We start from the raw sequence: 18,720 nt of genomic DNA on the forward strand, positions 1-18,720 counted from the left end.
CTAACAAATGAAGAGGAAATAGGCAGTCTACCTGAAAGAGAATTCAGAATACTGATAGTAAGGTTGATCCGAAATCTTGGAGATAGAATGGACAATAGATTGGACAAAATGCAAGAATCAGTTAACAAGGACCTAGAAGAACTAAAGATGAAACAAGCAACGATGAACAACACAATAAATGAAATTAAAAGTACTCTAGATGGGATCAATAGCAGAATAACTGAGGCAGAAGAACGGATAAGTGACCTGGAAGATAAAATAGTGGAAATAACTACTGCAGAGCAGAATAAAGAAAAAAGAATGAAAAGAACTGAGGACAGTCTCAGAGACCTCTGGGACAACATTAAACGCACCAACATTCGAATTATAGGGGTTCCAGAAGAAGAAGAGAAAAAGAAAGGGACTGAGAAAATATTTGAAGAGATTATAGTTGAAAACTTCCCTAATATGGGAAAGGAAATAGTTAATCAAGTCCAGGAAGCACAGAGAGTCCCATACAAGATAAATACAAGGAGAAATACGCCAAGACACATATTAATCAAACTGTCAAAAATTAAATACAAAGAAAGCATATTAAAAGCAGCAAGGGAAAAACAATAAATAACACATAAGGGAATCCCCATAAGGTTAACAGCTGATCTCTCAGCAGAAACCCTACAAGCCAGAAGGGAGTGGCAGGACATACTGAAAGTGATGAAGGAGAAAAACATGCAGCCAAGACTACTCTACCCAGCAAGGATCTCATTCAGATTTGATGGAGAAATTAAAACCTTTACAGACAAGCAAAAGCTGAGAGAGTTCAGCACCACCAAACCAGCTCTACAACAAATGCTAAAGGAACTTCTCTAGGCAAGAAACACAAGAGAAGGAAAAGACCTACAATAACGAACCCAAAACAATTTAGAAAATGGGAATAGGAACATACATATCGATAATTACCTTAAATGTAAATGGACTAAATGCTCCCACCAAAAGACACAGATTAGCTGAATGGATACAAAAACAAGACCCTTATATATGCTGTCTACAAGAGACCCACTTCAGACCTAGAGACACATACAGACTGAAAGTAAGGGGATGGAAAAAGATATTCCATGCAAATGGAAGCCAAAAGAAAGCTGGAGTAGCAATTCTCATATCAGACAAAATAGACTTTAAAATAAGGACTATTAAAAGAGACAAAGAAGGACACTACATAATGATCAAGGGATCGATCCAAGAAGAAGATATAACAATTGTAAATATTTATGCACCCAACATAGGAGCACCTCAATACATAAGGCAAATACTAACAGCCATAAAAGGGGAAATCGACAGTAACACATTCATAGTAGGGGACTTAAACACCCCACTTTCACCCATGGACAGATCATCCAAAATGAAAATAAATAAGGAAACACAAGCTTTAAATGATACATTAAACAAGATGGACTTAATTGATATTTATAGGACACTCCATCCAAAAACAACAGAATACACATTTTTCTCAAGTGCTCATGGAACATTCTCCAGGATAGATCATATCTTGGGTCACAAATCAAGCCTTAGTAAATTTAAGAAAATTGAAATTGTATCAAGTATCTTTTCTGACCACAACGCCATGAGACTAGATATCAATTACAGGAAAAGATCTGTAAAAAATACAAACACATGGAGGCTAAACAATACACTACTTAATAATGAAGAGATCACTGAAGAAATCAAAGAGGAAATCAAAAAATACCTAGAAACAAATGACAATGGAGACACAACGACCCAAAACCTGTGGGATGCAGCAAAAGCAGTTCTAAGGGGGAAGTTTATAGCAATACAAGCCCACCTTAAGAAGCAGGAAACATCTCGAATAAACAACCTAACCTTGCACCTCAAGCAATTAGAGAAAGAAGAACAAAAAAACCCCAAAGCTAGCAGAAGGAAAGAAATCATAAAAATCAGATCAGAAATAAATGAAAAAGAAATGAAGGAAACAATAGCAAAGATCAATAAAACTAAAAGCTGGTTCTTTGAGAAGATAAACAAAATAGATAAACCACTAGCCAGACTCATCAAGAAAAAAAGGGAGAAGACTCAAATCAATAGAATTAGAAATGCAAAAGGAGAGGTAACAACTGACACTGCAGAGATAAAAGAGATCATGAGAGATTACTACAAGCAACTCTATGCCAATAAAATGGACAATCTGGAAGAAACGGACAAATTCTTAGAAATGCCCAACCTGCCAAGACTGAATCAGGAAGAAATAGAAAATATGAACAGACCAATCACAAGCACTGAAATTGAAACTGTGATTAAAAATCTTCCAACAAAGAAAAGCCCAGGACCAGATGGCTTCACAGGTGAATTCTATCAAACATTTAGAGAAGAGCTAACACCTATCCTTCTCAAACTCTTCCAAAATATAGCAGAGGGAGGACCACTCCCTAACTCCTTCTACGAGGCCACTATCACCTTGATACCAAAACCAGACAAGGATGTCACAAAGAAAGAAAACTACAGGCCAGTATCACTGATGAACATAGATGCAAAAATCCTCAACAAAATACTAGCAAACAGAATCCAACAGCACATTAAAAGGATCATACACCATGATCAAGTGGGGTTTATTCCAGGAATGCAAGGATTCTTCAATATACGCAAATCTATCAACGTGATAAACCATATTAACAAATTGAAGGAGAAAAACCATATGATCATCTCAATAGATGCAGAGAAAGCTTTTGACAAAATTCAACACCCATTTATGATAAAAACCCTGCAGAAAGTAGGCATAGAGGGAACTTTCCTCAACATAATAAAGGCCATATATGACAAGCCCACAGCAAACATCATCCTCAATGGTGAAAAACTGAAAGCATTTCCACTAAGATCAGGAACAAGACAAGGTTGCCCACTCTCACCACTCTTATTCAACATTGTTTTGGAAGTTTTAGCCACAGCAATCAGAGAAGAAAAGGAAATAAAAGGAATCCAAATCGGAAAAGAAGAAGTAAAGCTGTCACTGTTTGCAGATGACATGATCCTATACATAGAGAACCCTAAAGATGCTACCAGAAAACTACTAGAGCTAATCAATGAATTTGGTAAAGTGGCAGGATACAAAATTAATGCACAGAAATCTCTGGCATTCCTATATACTAATGATGAAAAATCTGAAAGTGAAATCAAGAAAACACTCCCATTTACCATTGCAACAAAAAGAATAAAATATCTAGGAATAAACCTATCTAAGGAGACAAAAGACCTGTATGCAGAAAATTATAAGACACTGATGAAAGAAATTAAAGATGATATAAATAGATGGAGAGATATACCACGTTCTTGGATTGGAAGAATCAACATTGTGAAAATGACTCTACTACCCAAAGCAATCTATAGATTCAATGCAATCCCTATCAAACTACCACTGGCATTTTTCACAGAACTAGAACAAAAAATTTCACAATTTGTATGGAAACACAAAAGACCCCGAATAGCCAAAGCAATCTTGAGAACGAAAGAAGGAACTGGAGGAATCAGGCTCCCTGACTTCAGACTATACTACAAAGCTACAGTCATCAAGACGGTATGGTACTGGCACAAAAACAGAAAGATAGATCAATGGAACAGGATAGAAAGCCCAGAGATAAACCCATGCACATATGGACACCTTATCTTTGATAAAGGTGGCAGTAATGCACAAAGGAGAAAGGACAGCCTCTTCAATAAGTGGTGCTGGGAAAACTGGACAGGTACATGTAAAAGTATGAGATTAGATCACTCCCTAACACCATACACAAAAATAAGCTCAAAATGGATTAAAGAACTAAATGTAAGGCCAGAAACTATCAAACTGTTAGAGGAAAACATAGGCAGAACACTCTATGACATAAATCAAAGCAAGATCCTTTCTGACCCACCTCCTAGAGTAATGGAAATAAAAACAAAAATAAACAAATGGGACCTAATGAAACTTCAAAGCTTTTGCACAGCAAAGGAAACCATAAACAAGACAAAAAGACAACCCTCAGAATGGGAGAAAATATTTGCAAATGAAGCAACCGACAAAGGATTAATCTCCAAAATTTACAAGCAGCTCATGCAGCTCAATAACAAGAAAACAAACAACCCAATCCAAAAATGGGCAGTAGACCTAAATAGACATTTCTCCAAAGAAGATATACAGACTGCCAACAAACACATGAAAGAATGCTCAACATCATTAATCATTAGAGAAATGTAAATCAAAACTACAATGAGATATCATCTCACACCAGTCAGAATGGCCATCATCAAAAAATCTAGAAACAATAAATGCTGGAGAGGGTGTGGAGAAAAGGGAACACTCTTGCACTGCTGGTGGGAATGTGAATTGGTTCAGCCACTATGGAGAACAGTATGGAGGTTCCTTAAAAAACTACAAATAGAACTACCATGTGACCCAGCAATCCCACTACTGGGCATATACCCTGAGAAAACCAAAATTCAAAAAGAGTCATGTACCAAAATGTTCATTGCAGCTCTATTTACAATAGCCCGGAGATGGAAACAACCTAAGTGCCCGTCATCGGATGAATGGATAAAGAAGATGTGGCACATATATACAATGGAATATTACTCAGCCATAAAAAGAAACGAAATCGAGCTATTTGTAATGAGGTGGATAGACCTAGAGTCTGTCATACAGAGTGAAGTAAGTCAGAAAGAAAAAGACAAATACCGTATGCTAACACATATATATGGAATTTAAGAAAAAAATGTCATGAAGAACCTAGGGGTAAAGCAGGAATAAAGACGCAGACCTCTTAGAGAACGGACTTGAGGTTATGGGGAGGGGGAAGGGTGAGCTGTGACAGGGCGAGAGAGAGTCATGGGCATATACACACTAACAAACGCAGTAAGGTAGATAGCTAGTGGGAAGCAGCCGCATGGCACAGGGATATTGGCTCGGTGCTTTGTGACAGCCTGGAGGGGTGGGATGGGGAGGGTGGGAGGGAGGGAGACGCAACAGGGAAGACATATGGGAACATATGTTTATGTATGACTGATTCACTTTGTTATAAAGCAGAAACTAACACACCATTGTAAAGCAATTATACCCCAATAAAGATGTTAAAAAAAAAAAAAAAAGGAATGAAAGAACTTGGCTTGCTTCAAGTTACAGGAAGTCTGTCAGTGTGGCTGAAACACAGAGTGAGGCAATAGGGGAGATAGGAAGTGTCAGATCTGATGCTCAGAAAACAGGTAGAGGTCATCGTATTACTAAGGAACGATATAGAAATGAAAAGCTTGGATTCTGGTGTCAGACTGCCTGGGTTTGAATATCAGTTCCACAACGTACCATCTATGTGACCATACGTGAATTGCTTAACTCTCATTTTCCTCATCTTCATTGCTGATATATGCTAACCATCATCTGAGCCTTCAGAGAGTCAGAGTAGTAACATCAAAGATCACTGATCACAGATCACCATAACAAATATAATAATGAAAAATATTTTGAAATATTGCAAGAATTACCAAAATGTGACACAAAGTAAGCAAATGCTGTTGGAAAAAATGATAGCAATAGACTTGCCCGATGCCTTCAACTTGTAAAACTTTTTTTTTTTAACAAACCTTCAATTTGTAAAACAACAACCACCACAAAATGGTATCTGTGAAGCACAATAAAACAAGGAATTCCTGCATGTGAGAGTTGAAGCCAAGAGCCTGGGATCTGAAGGATAGAGACTACAGACAGAGTAAGAAAAGGGCCTATCTAAAGGGTAGCTGAGCTGCAGCATCAAGAAAAACAGGGCAGAAACCAGGGCAGGCTGCTAGAAAAGCCAAAGAAGTCTGCAAGGACAGGTAGAGTACCATTCTGAATAATTCAGACCAAGAAAGAAGGAAGAGCTACAAAAGCTTAGTAAATGACACTCCAAGTGATGCCACAAAACATGAGGCGCAAACATTCCTAAAAACTTCTATGCTTGCTGACTTCATTCATTCAAAGCCCACATCCCCAAGATTCTATATCAAACCCTATTCCTAAAAATGCAACCCTTACCCTCTCTTCCTAAGATACACCTCCTTCCAAAAAACAAAAAAGTGTTATAATGGAAATTCGCATACCAAATGAGTATTAATAGACAGTGATAATAACAGTTTGAAAAACTATATATTTAACTCAGGATCACTTAAGGTAAGTACCTACATTCTCCAACCTACTTCTAGAAAACCTACTTCTAGAAAATGAAAATTAAAGTTGAAAACCAGGCTGATCCCTTGATTGATCAGGGATACTGATCAATCAAGTCTCATAATGAGACACTACTATACATTCACTAGAATGGCTAAAATTAAGACTGACAACACCAAATGTTGACAAGTATGTGGAGCAACCAGAACTCTCATATGTTGTTGGTGGAACGTAAAATGTTAAAATCTCTTTGGAAAAAAGTCTGGCAGTTTCTTATAAAATCAAATCTACACAATTCTAGATATTTATACAATGGAAATGAAACATATGTCCACAACATGACTTGAATATTCATAGCAACTTTTAAAAATACCAGCCAACAACTGGAAACAGCCCAGGCCCCAAAACTGGAGAAGGGATGAACACACTGGAACATCCATACAATGTAAACCTACTCAGCAATAAGAAAGAACAAACTACTGATACAGATGACAACATGGAAGAACTTCAAAAACATGATGATGATGAAAGAGAACTTACACCAAGAGAACATAGTGTTTGTATATTTATACAAAGTTCTAGAACAGGCAAACCTAACATAAGGTGAGAAATAATCAGAACAGTAGCTGCTTCTGAGGGAGTAGAGGTATTGACTAGGCAGGGACATGAAGGAACTTTCTGGGTGACAACAATGTTTTATAATTTGATAGGGGTTTGGGTTACACAAATGCATGCATTTGTCAATTCAACAAACATAAACACGTGCATTTCATTGTAAGGTTTATATTAAGAGAAAAACTGCAAATGAACATTGAACTCTAGTTACTAATATACATAATGAATTAGGAGGAAGTGTACAGATGTCTGCAATTTACTTTGAAATGTGTCAAAAATAAGATGGATTGATGGACTGACAGATGTATAGTATAGAAATATGTTAATGATAGAACATGGGTGTGGTTTACCAACGTTCACTGTGAAAATCTTTCTATTTTAATACACGTTTTGAAATTTTAATAACAAAACGTTGGAAAAGTGCTTTTATTTTAGGAGAGATCAATGCAAATCAAAGCAAGGAGAGCTCAGCCTCACAGCTGCCATGGCCTGTTTATCATGTTGGGTGGATGGGATGCTGATTGCAAAGTGAAGACCCTGGATGGAAGTATGAGAGCTGGAGGACAGCAGGGTGCATGGGGAGTGAGGGGGTATGAATAGGTCAGCACAAGGTTCCCCTTTCTTGTTTAATCAGATATTAGGCAGACCAAATAGAATCCAAGAGCTGAATATTCTGTATGAGACTGCATGGGCTTCCCCTCCAGCTTCAAACTTAGACCTAGCAGGCAGGCTATGTGCAACTAAAATAAATAAATTAGCCAGCAGGTCAGTGGGCCTCACTGCGGTCGTGGCCTTTGCGGGGCTGAGCAGTAAGTGGTCTACATACGCAGGGCAGAGGGGGCTGGGGGGGTCTTCCTCCTTCCTGTGGTACAGACAGGCAATGCCACTGCGAAAATAAACAAACGGATGGTGGTGGTGCGGTCCTGTTTGGCTAGTGCCTGGGCTGAGCCCCCTGCCCTCTGATCCCACGATGTTTGTGGAGCCCTGTGTCGCTGCCTAGCAACAGGGTCTATCAGTCTCTCCTAGGGCGGAGCAAGTGGACGCAGCTGTCTGTGGCTGATTTATAGGAGGAAGTCACCAGGAGTGCCCGGAGGCTCACAGCCCAATGTCTTCATCTCCACCCCCTCACCTGCCCCACCCCCAGTTCACAGCAGCCATGGGGACTCCCGGGGGAGAGCGATCCGTAAACGGGGTGGAAATGCCCCCCATAGAAGCCCCAGAAGGCTCCCCAGCTGGTCATCTTCTCTGCAGCTGATTGGATTTAGATCCCATTCTCCATGCGCACTTTCCATCCCTCTCAGTCCCTGGCTCCAGAAATGTTATTTCTAGGCTTCTTTGAGGGAGTGTACAGGGGTGGGGCGTGGGATGAAAATGGAATTCTTTTCTTCAGTTTATCAAAGTAGCACTCTTATACTTCTCTGTGCCTTCCTGAGATCAGCCCTGACTTTAAAGGCACACGTACACAAAGTGTCCACGTCTTCCCAAGAAGGGTGATCACATAGAAAGTACTTTCCATCCAGTTCTATGCAATGCTTGTCATAGCCTGTAGGTAGTATCAGCTCCAGGTAACTGACTGGGAAACTGACACACAGATAGGTTGAGTGGTCTTCATGGAGAATCACAGAAAGCAGTAGAGCTTTCTGTCTGACTGTAGGTCCCAATGCTGACAGAGGGATTACCCACCATTGGTCTGGGAGACACCATTTTTCACCTATGCTGTTTATTTGGTGTCCACGTTAAAAGCCAGCAGAGTACATCCTCATTTTCATAAGCTCTCGGAGGTTTCCCTCTCAGGCTGAGATTGAAGAGCCAGTAGCGATAATACAGCAGGCTTTAGAGAAATACCTGTGAAACCAAGGGCCTATTCCCTTACTCATCCTGGCGTACTATTTTCTCAGATGTATCTTGGTCCATCAGCATCCTCAGAAAAGCAGAATGTGTGTACACGCACACAGACACACACACACACACACACACACACGCCACCAGGACAACTCTAACGTACTGAAATATTATCCACCTGGGGGGTCTCCCATAAACTGCATTCTAGCTCCACAACCTAGACAAAGTTTTTAACATTCTCCTTGCTTTCCAATGTGCCCTCAAGGAGTACATGAAGGAGACCTCTCCGACGTTCCCACCACACACCACTCTCAAACGCCAGCAACCTCTTTGTCATCCTGCATGAACTATGCACCTTATCTGAAACACAGAGAAAGCCAGCAACGACCAACGAAAGAGATGGAAAGAACATCATTGTTTTACCTCCATGGCTTAAGCAGTGTTCTGATCACAGATGAAAAATAAAACTACTGATAACACTCGAGGCCATCATAGGCATGAACATAGCCCAAATGGTGAGTGAGCTGCAATGTTTCTCCAAGTTTTGCTCCCCACAAATCCCCTCACTATGTCCTTAATCACCACCCCCCCACTACTTTCACTCAAACCCCAAGACAAATCCAGACCAGGCCTGTCTAGGTCATGACCCTTGAGGGGCTAAGTAGTCCTCCAGCCCTTCCTTGAACACCAAATAAGGAAATTATATGTTTTAATCTTTAGATATATAATTTAGAGTCTTAATGTATAAGTTACTTCTTATCACCACCCTGCAAGGCAGAAATTATGATCATTTTACAGATCAAGAACCTGAGGCCCAGAGATGTGAAGTAATACATCCAGTAGCTGGCGGTGCTGAGATTCACAACCAGGTCTGACTCTCTTCTAAACGGAGGCAATAACCCCAGTGCGATGCTGACATCCCTGAGGCTTGTCAGTGTCATGCTTTACCTCCTCCTAAAGGTTTCCTTTGCCCCGCTGCTGTGCTGCTGTATATGAGCGTTTGCTGGAGAGTGTGGGAGGAGCTGAAAGGACGGGCAGGTGATAAGCACGTCTCTGCAACAGACAGGGGCCAAGAGGTGACTGCTGGACTCGAGGGGATGGAAGAAGGAGGAATCTGTGAGTTAGCACAGATTTCTAGTGTGCTGGGCTGAGAGATGGTATCCCATCTCTTCACGAACACCACAAAGCAGTAAATCCCGACAAATAAGAACACTCTAAATGACAGCTGTGCCCTTCATCTGGCCCACAGGTGTACTTCCCTGGGTCTTTTAAGTGAATTAAATTTCAACATTTAAAAATGAGATTTCACATTAAAATTCTAATTTCCAGCTTCTCTTAAGAAAATAGAAGATTCGGCAAGACAGGACTCAGGTGGCCACATGCAGCTAAAGTGACAGGAACGGCTGCTGACCACTGCCCACATTCTCCAGTTTGCCAAAGTCACCACCACTCTCTAGTGTTTCCCAGACACTCAGCCCAGTTCACTCATTTACTGGTCCCAGGAGCTTTTGAATCCACAACCTCTGCATATATGCCCAGAGGCATATATTCATTCAACAAGCATTTTAGCCCCCTCTGCTAACAAGGCACAAGCTGCTATAAGGGATACAAGAAGTAGGATGTGGCTCTGCTTCCCAGAGTATATGGCCCAGGGGAGAGGTGAGTGAGCATGCCCTCTAGAACATCAGCTCCACAGGGCAGGGGCTATGCCTGTTTTGTTCACAGTTGTTGAAGTACCTGGCACACAGATGCCCAATATGTATTGTAATGGAAGGAAGGAAGGAAAGAGAAAGGGAGGGAGGAATGCTGCTTCCGTCCCTTTTAGGACGTTAAGCAAAAGAAGAGAGCATGTTTGGCATACAGGGTAGCCAATGATTAATGCACAGAGAGGAAATTACACCAAGTGCTTTAGAAATACAGAGGAAGAATATTTTTATGTGGGTGACCAGGGAAGGCCTTTCAGAAGAGAAATGGCTTCTGGGTGTTTAGAAACATTCCTAATTATATAAACACTTTCCCCCTCTTTAGTAATCTGGATTGACTTATTAAGATGGCTTCACCTCAGGAAAGAAGTTCCAGGTCTAAACCCCATCCACTTCCCAGACACGCTGCCCTTGTCCAGACAGGCCCCGACCGGAAGGACTGGATCAGACCTCAGGCTGCCATTCCCGTGGGTCACAGGGGCAGCCAGGCCCCGAGCTACCGCAGTGCAGTCTGTGCCAAGAGCCCTGCTCTGGCCCCAGGGTTCGGGAGGCAGCAGCGGGGCCTGCCCTTATGTCAAAGTGGGGTTATGCAGGGGCTCCCAATAGGACATTGAAGTGCACCGATCCCAGACTTTGGATTGATCGGTGGGCAATTATCCTCTTTCTCCCTGAATCATTTGATGACTGATACGGACCTCTAGCCACCCTGCCCTCCTGCCTGGCCCGCTGCAGCTTTCTCTCATAGGGCCTCACTCCCTCTCCACAAGGTAGGAGAATGTCAATCTGTTCAATCTCTGAGATCCTGATTCAACTCCAGCAACACACTGGGCTTTCCTGAGGCCTCCTGGTAAGAAGACACTACTTATCTCCATTAACCTCTGACCCAGCTAAGATGAAACAGCTCCCATCTGCAGGCCTGAGTGCCCTCATCCCTGAACTAAAGCTAATAAAGTGTGGAGTGGAGGCAGGGACCTGCAGCAGCCCCAGACCTGTGGCCCCCATCATCAAGGAATGGCTGCATCCTCCCTCCTGGGTATATACAGCCTGAAGCCTGTTAATAGATGACGCCTTGGGAACCCCTCCAGGTGGCCTTTGGATTAAGAACTACATCTGGAGGAAGCAGTGCCTCCTAGGAAGATGGAAAGGCTGTAAACCCTCAAAGACTGTCCATTTGATTTATGTGATGATAATGGGAGTGTTAATCTCCAAAGGCAAAGCCATTCATCCAAAATTCCAACCTCCTGGGTCCCCACACCTGACTTGATGAGAACAGCCACCCCTCAGTGGCTGCTCCCATGGGCCAGGCCTCTTACACGCAATATCCCACTTAATCCTCACCTCAAGTCAGAGAGCTATGTACTGTTGGGATGCTCAGTTTACACAGGAGGAAACAGAAGCTCAGAGAGATCAAGAGACCTGCCCAAAGTCATCAATAGTTGATGAGTTGTTCACTAGCATGAGTGGCCCAGCTGAGAGTGTTTACCTTGTGTGTCTGACTCCAAAGCCTACGCTTTTCAGCCCTGTTTCATACGCCCCCAACACTCACTCTGGGAGGTGTCTATTTAGAAAAACAATTCGGTTCACCCAGAGGCCACACATGATACTGCTCTTGGGTTTTTTCATTCAAATCTTAATTTACAGGGCAGCAGAACAGTAAATGCTGTATTATCTATCCTCTGAGAACTATGCTTCACTCAAGTTAATATTGAGTCCTACCATGGGCCAGGCCGTATTAATCACTGCAATACCAGCTCTAAATACTACAGGAGGCATCAGTAAGCATTAGACAGAGGAGAGTATGGTTGTATCTTTCCCTGGAATGTACAGATTTAAATTCCCAAAAGCAATAATTCTCTTTGAAGATGATAAGCAGTGATAAACGATACAAATTTAATTTAGATAAAGAGAAATCAACAGTTTTTTTTAATGCTCTGCTGGTCAGTTCCGTATGCCAATCAATCAACTTGAAATGAAAACAAGCAGCTGATTCAGGTGGCAAGGCAGAAATCTGAGACCATGTAAGAAATCTTTGTAAAAGAGGGTTATTTGGTTTAATGCTGTGAGCAGCCCACGAAGAGTCCCTCAGGAGTAGACTGTGTCCGATTTGTTTTTATATTCCAAATGCCTGACACATAATGCATGCTGAATGAATGAGCCAAGGAATGAGTGATTGATTTTCAGGCTTTTCCATGCAGAGGCGTCTCCTGGGATATGCCACAGTTGAGGGTGCCAGAGCATCGCATCTAGCAATCTTAGATGCATTCACCAGGGAAAAGATAACCTTTGAGGACTTTCTTTGTAGCTGCCTAAGTACGTTGGTATGTGTTCTCTCATTTAATACAATGAGCCTGTGGAATCTATATTGTTGTGCACATTTTACAATGAGGAAACTGGAGTTTAGAGAGTAAGTGACTTACCAAAACGCACGGAGGTAGAAAGCGGTGAAGCCCCCATCCAGACCCAGATGTCTGGGTCCTTAGTGCACCTCCTTTGCTCCACCACACTCTGACGGAGTCCACGTTTCCTTCTGAGGTGGAGTGGGCAGCGTACCTCCAAGTCTGTGGAGGAAAGATACAAGGCAAATAACTTTGCAAAGGAGAGAACTATAATCACTTCAAATGAAAGTGAGGACATGGTATCTACACTGGACGTTCCTAGCCTCTGTTTTCAACATATCAAGGCAGCAGAGATTGGGCTGGGCACATCCCTGTTCCGCAGTATTCCCTTTAAATGCAAAACGTCTGGAAAAGGGGAGAAAAGACCCAGTTAACCTCCACACTCTCAGATTCTTGCCTCTAAAACCAGTGAGTACACTTTGCTGTACACCTGAAACTAACACAACATTGTAAATCAACTGTACTCCAATAAAAATTTTTTAAAAAGAAAAAATTTTTAAATGAATAAAACCAGCAAGTAAATCCCTCTATCATTCCACACACCAGCATCTCCACCAAAGACTACAGAGGAGAAATAAATGTAAAAATAAATTCAAAGTGGGCATTACTGCTGTTTGTAACCAATTATAGGTTTGTTTTCGTTTTTAAAGAAGTGAGGAGTATTAGGAGGGTACTGATGTGGAAAAAAGTTGAAAGGACTTTGTTTAAAAAGATGTTTGAAATTTTCTTAAAATTTTGATTAACTATACTATCTTTAGATTCCTTGTTCTAGCTAATCTAAATTGGCTATAAAATCAGGCAAATTTGAACTGTTAATCTTGTACATAAAGTACCAAAAATTGTATTGTGTGTACTTTATTGCCTGATGCCTGATTCACTGACTGCACAATTTGTTTGCAAAAATCTCTAAGGTCCAACACAAGTGGAGGTTTAATTTGGCCTATACTTGAGCTTTGCAGATAACTAAATTCTTCTGAAGTGGGGTGGGATAAAGGCCGGGGGCGGTGGGCACAGAGTACCAAAAAATCTGTCCATGTGCATAAATTTTTCTGAGCCTGGTGTGCTTTCTGAACCATTTCCTATACTTCCCAGGTGGAATAAGGGCTCATCTGAGAAGGAAACACAGACGTCATGACTCCTCACTGAAAGTCGACTCTTTCACCTTCTGCTCTCTGCTGCTCCTGCTGTGAACATATCCGCTGGATCAAAACTTGAGACACATGGTCTAGTCATGAAAAAAATGAAATTAAGACTGCTCCAGAAAATCTAGGACATATGTTCTCCAGAGCTGTAGCAACCCGGGACTGTGTACTCTGTAGGTGCCTAATAAATGCCTGCATTGAGGATCATAGCAGCATTCCAAAAGGCATTTTGAATTTTTTTCCTTTTCTTCAAAAGTCTTATCTGCAGCTAGGTTTTTTTCTACATCCTAAAATCTTTCAGCCCACCACCCAGATTATGCCAATTTGCTATGTGCCTTTGCCTGGTCCATTTCACTTAAGTGCTACAATTTTCTTTTTAAGATTAAGTCAATCTAAAACCAAAACCTGAGAGCTCTCACTTAAACGCTGGGAACTTTAAAATATGGCTAAAGATGTAATACATTTTTTCCACTTGAAAAATAAATAAGCAGTGTGATAAGTAAAGTGCTACTCCAAACATATCACAACAGTAGAACATTCCCAGTGAAGTATTAACTGTTGGTTTGTTTAGATAAGAAATACATCTAGTCAAAATCAAACTGCAATTACAGGACTTCAAAGCAAAATAATTGGGCTCAGCAATATTGGTTCTAATCTCACATCAAAAGCAGATGTATGGTAGTTGGCTTATGAAAAGAAAACAGTTCTTTTCAACCAATATGAAGCATGGGAAAACAAGGATAACATTTCTTGAAAACTTCAGAGAAATAATGTCACACTGTGAAACAGACATAGCATTTCAGAATTTTTTTTAATATAAGCTGTCTGGAGACATTACACTTCACGAAATAGGAACAGGTGTAAAATCCGAAGGGAAGCATTCATTTTCACTTTTAAGACTCAGAGACAAGCATATTAATGAGAGAAATTACCAAAGGGAGGATCTGTCCTGGACACGGGGATGGGGATACAGGAGAGAAACAGAAGTGAAAAAGGGTAAGATCCTAAAATTAACCCAACCAACCCAATTCTCTGGATTCAGAATAGACCAGTACTTCTCAGACTTTAATGGGAAACCTGTTATATGCAGATTCTAGTTCAGTAGGTCTGGGGCAGGGCCTAACAAGCTTCCAGATGGTGCTGATACTGTGGGCCACACTTTGAGCAGCCAGGGTGTAGAACTTTTGACCTCGGAATGCCATACATCCATCAATCCTTGCCAAAAGCCAGCAGCCTAGCCAGATAAAATGTGGCACAGTCTGCAGCCTTGAAGGGGGCGAGGGGTATTGTGATGTTACCTCCCTTAGGGTCAACACAACAATACAAAGCAAAACAAAACCAGACTCTCAATGGCAAAATTCAGTTCATTAGGAGCATACCATTAGAGAGATTTAGATAAAAGGCAACTGAAGCTGGGTGAAAAGTCTTCTGGGGCTTTCACCTGAAGCGTTTGATTTCCCCGGAAAGTTTGGTGAAGAGTCACATGGGGAAGGCACTCAAACCAGTTGGTGGCCAAAGTCATTACCAGCTCTGACTTGAAGAGATTGAAAAAAATCAATGTGCGTTGCATCACAAACAACTGACTTGGAGAGGGGTTCACCCTGTTTAGTGAAGATATGGGAATGAAATGAGGAAGTATAGAGTTCTTGTAGAACTCAAGGTGATGTGTTGACATGCCGGTACTTAACCTTCTATCAGTCTCATCTGTATAATGGAAAAAGTAATAGCATACTTTTCCAAGGATTACTGTGAAAATTAAAATGAGTTCTATGAAAGCAGTTGGAACAGTTCCTAACCCATAGCAAGCACTACATATGTATACGTTATTATTATTATTATTAGGCTTACATGACATTGGTTTGGGATATCCAGAAATCTAGTTCCAACAATAAAGGCTCATCAGCTATAAAAATGTATGTGGCCCTACTAGGAAAGTCATCCATTGAAAAAAGTCAGTTAATTTAAAACGGGACAATCACTCAGGAAGTAGATACTTTGCAGGAACAGACATTGATGACAGAAAAAAAACTCTTAGTACCTAATTGTGCACTTAATACAGAAATTTAAAAATGAAATTTCTATATGAAAGGAAGATATTAGGCCTAGATGACGTTAATGAAAAATAGATGATTTTTTTTCAACCTCTTATGGAGTCTATTACTATTACTCTAAGAACAATAAACAACAGCAATTTAAAAATCTATATTTTCCCAACAATCTGCAGCTAAAGCCCACACTAGCCAATGCCAGGAGTCAAAAAAAGAATATGGCTTTGCCATGGGATGGTTATGTTTGATTTCTCAAGAGAACAATTGTATCTTAATTAGGGAAAATGTCTTCCTCATCTTACTATAGAGAAGATTCTCACACTGTCAATGTGAGAAGATCATTATAAATCTGAGTTCCAAATTTCAGGAGCATCACTGGTCAAAATAATTACTTCTTGCCTCAAGGAGAATTCATTTCCAGTGAGGACTGGGGTCTGGAAAGTGAATATGTCATGAAAGAGAACTAAGCAGCGACAGGGAAATTTGGGAGACCCACTAAAATGTACCTCCATGAGGACAGGAGTTTTGTCTGGTTAGGTCACCACAGCCTCCACCACACCAGGATAATGAGTGAAGCAGTGAGCATGGCTGTGAAAATCTGACCACTGGACTTCACTTCTCTCACTGGCTAAACAGGGAGCTAGAACCAAACACAATCCTTCTCCAGTAAAATTCATTAACATCCTTCCTCTGTTAACATTCCAGGATTCTACGATGGCTGTTCTTTGTGGAAGCAACTTCACTAGATATATCTTCACAAAGCCTAAATAAATAAATACTAGTTAACTCTAGAGATTGGCTTCCTGTTCAGGATATAGGCAAGAGAAACTGTATGAGTCCCTGTTAGAACCACACTCCACAGACAAGAGATATTCAGGTCCGTTTTTAGGCTGAACAAGTAAGAGCCTCCTGTTTCCTGGACATTCTGTGTTAAGGTGTGCTTGAGTGTATGAAATGCTTGGCTGACTTTCTGAATGGGGCTGGACTTCCCAAAACCTTGAGCATCTTTTTCTCTAGACCAAAGAGACTGATCCCAAGTAAAAGGCATAATCCAAGGAATTTCCCAAAGAGCACTCCTCTGCTGAGCAGCAGAAGACAGCATCCCCAAATAGTCATGGGATGTCCTCATGCGTACATATCTCCTGCATCAGGTCCTAGGAAGACTTCCCCGACCTCTCTGACAAGTCACAACCTCATATCATAAACACTCATACCCAGTACCCCTCTCCTGCCCTTCATTTATCTGAAGGGAAATTTCACAATTTTGTCATTATTTGATTACACTAGACCTCAGCTCCATGGGCCCATGCACACATCTGCTATTGCTTACCACTGTCTCCCCAGAATTTAGCACAGGGTTTGGCACATACTAGATACCTAATAAATATTGAATGAATGGGGCTTCCCTGGTGGCGCAGTGGTTGAGAGTCCGCCTGCCGATGCAGGGGACACGGGTTCGTGCCCCTGTCCGGGAAGATCCCACATGCCGTGGAGCGGCTAGGCCCGTGAGCCATGGCCACTAAGCCTGCGCGTCCGGAGCCTGTGCTCCGCAACGGGACAGGCCACAACAGTGAGAGGCCCGCGTACTGCAAAAAAAAACCCCAAAAAACCTTGGGTTTTCCACATACCAACTCTGTGACCTTGGAGAAAGTACTGAATTGCTCTGTAAAACAGGACTTATTCATAAGGTTGTTGGAAAAATAAAATGAGAATACATATAGAGGGCTTAACAAAGTGTGGGTCACATGGTAAGTGGTCAGAAAATGTGAACCCTTCGTAAATATCATTCATTGTGTCCTGAAATAGACTATGGCAGCAGGAAACACTTGAAAATGATGATTCTCAAATATTTTCAATCCTCTGACCGTTTCTACACCACCAGCTCATCACACCTGGATCTTGTTTCGGTTTTGACAATTCGGCAATTAAGTGAGGAGCATCTTGGACAAAACATCGTAAATTAAGTCATCAGCTTACACCAGAAAGAGAAACTGAGAAATTATAGGAGAAGGCATAAGACCCCAGCCAGGGGGCCACCTGTACGTGCCAGTCCGTAAGTACCACGCTGGAAGAACAGAGGGTGGTGATCTGATTGGGGGGTCAGGAGTGCACTTACCTTTACTTGGACTTTCTCAGCAGGCCTCAGGGCCCTCACACATAGATACTGCTCTCCTGATAAGGAGCCTCCCAGCATTGATTTGCCTTCCTTTCTGGGACAACATGACAGTTCAAACCAGAGTCAGTCATTATCAGCTGGAACACAGCAAGTTTGAGGGTGGCAAGATTAGTAAACTTCAAAAGGTTAGGAGGACTTGATAAGCCAAGGGCAGGGTTGGGAATATTTATTTAAAAGCTTACAGTGCCTGAAATATTCCATCTGAGCCCCTTCATCCCCCACCTTCCTTCCTCTTGACCTTTCTGTGACCTTCTCCCAGCTCTTGAAGTTTCTTGCTTTGGGTCAGCTGCATTTCCAACTGTAATACCATTTTTTGCCTAGTAAAGTTTCCAGAGACACAGCCCTCTCCTCCTCTCTTGGGGTCCCTGGAGGGTTTAAAAAAAGGAGATCAACATTTACATTGGTAAAATACACTCAGCTGTGAGGCGGGTTTAATCTTTTTTACAACCGTCCCCTGCAGCTGTGCTGTCTGCTTTACCCACCCCCCAACATTGGCCCTCTGCCTTCCTGGAAATAGCTTTCCCCAAAGAGCACTGGGACACACAATCCCAGCCTCACTAAATAGAGTTAAACGGAAATCTCAGACGTGCTGTAACCAGATGGGATAACTTCAGTGGGGTTTATGGATCCAGGAAAAGAGA

At 41.6% G+C, this 18,720-nt stretch overlaps 1 long non-coding RNA gene across 1 annotated transcript in view; it reads right to left on the reverse strand.

The window, feature by feature from the left end:
* The window catches only part of LOC137226396 (uncharacterized), an 81,551-nt gene extending 63,075 nt beyond the window's left edge, over positions 1-18,476 (reverse strand). Inside the window, exons 1-3 of the long non-coding RNA XR_010944337.1 lie at positions 18,262-18,476; positions 18,020-18,156; positions 12,735-12,875 (exon numbers count right to left, since the gene is read on the reverse strand). This is a non-coding gene — a long non-coding RNA (uncharacterized lncRNA). The remainder of the gene's footprint in view (positions 1-12,734; positions 12,876-18,019; positions 18,157-18,261) is intronic.
* Positions 18,477-18,720: the final 244 nt, after the last annotated feature.

This window comes from Pseudorca crassidens, chromosome 1, assembly GCF_039906515.1.
Source record: "Pseudorca crassidens isolate mPseCra1 chromosome 1, mPseCra1.hap1, whole genome shotgun sequence".
NCBI classification, from domain to species: Eukaryota; Metazoa; Chordata; class Mammalia; order Artiodactyla; family Delphinidae; genus Pseudorca; species Pseudorca crassidens.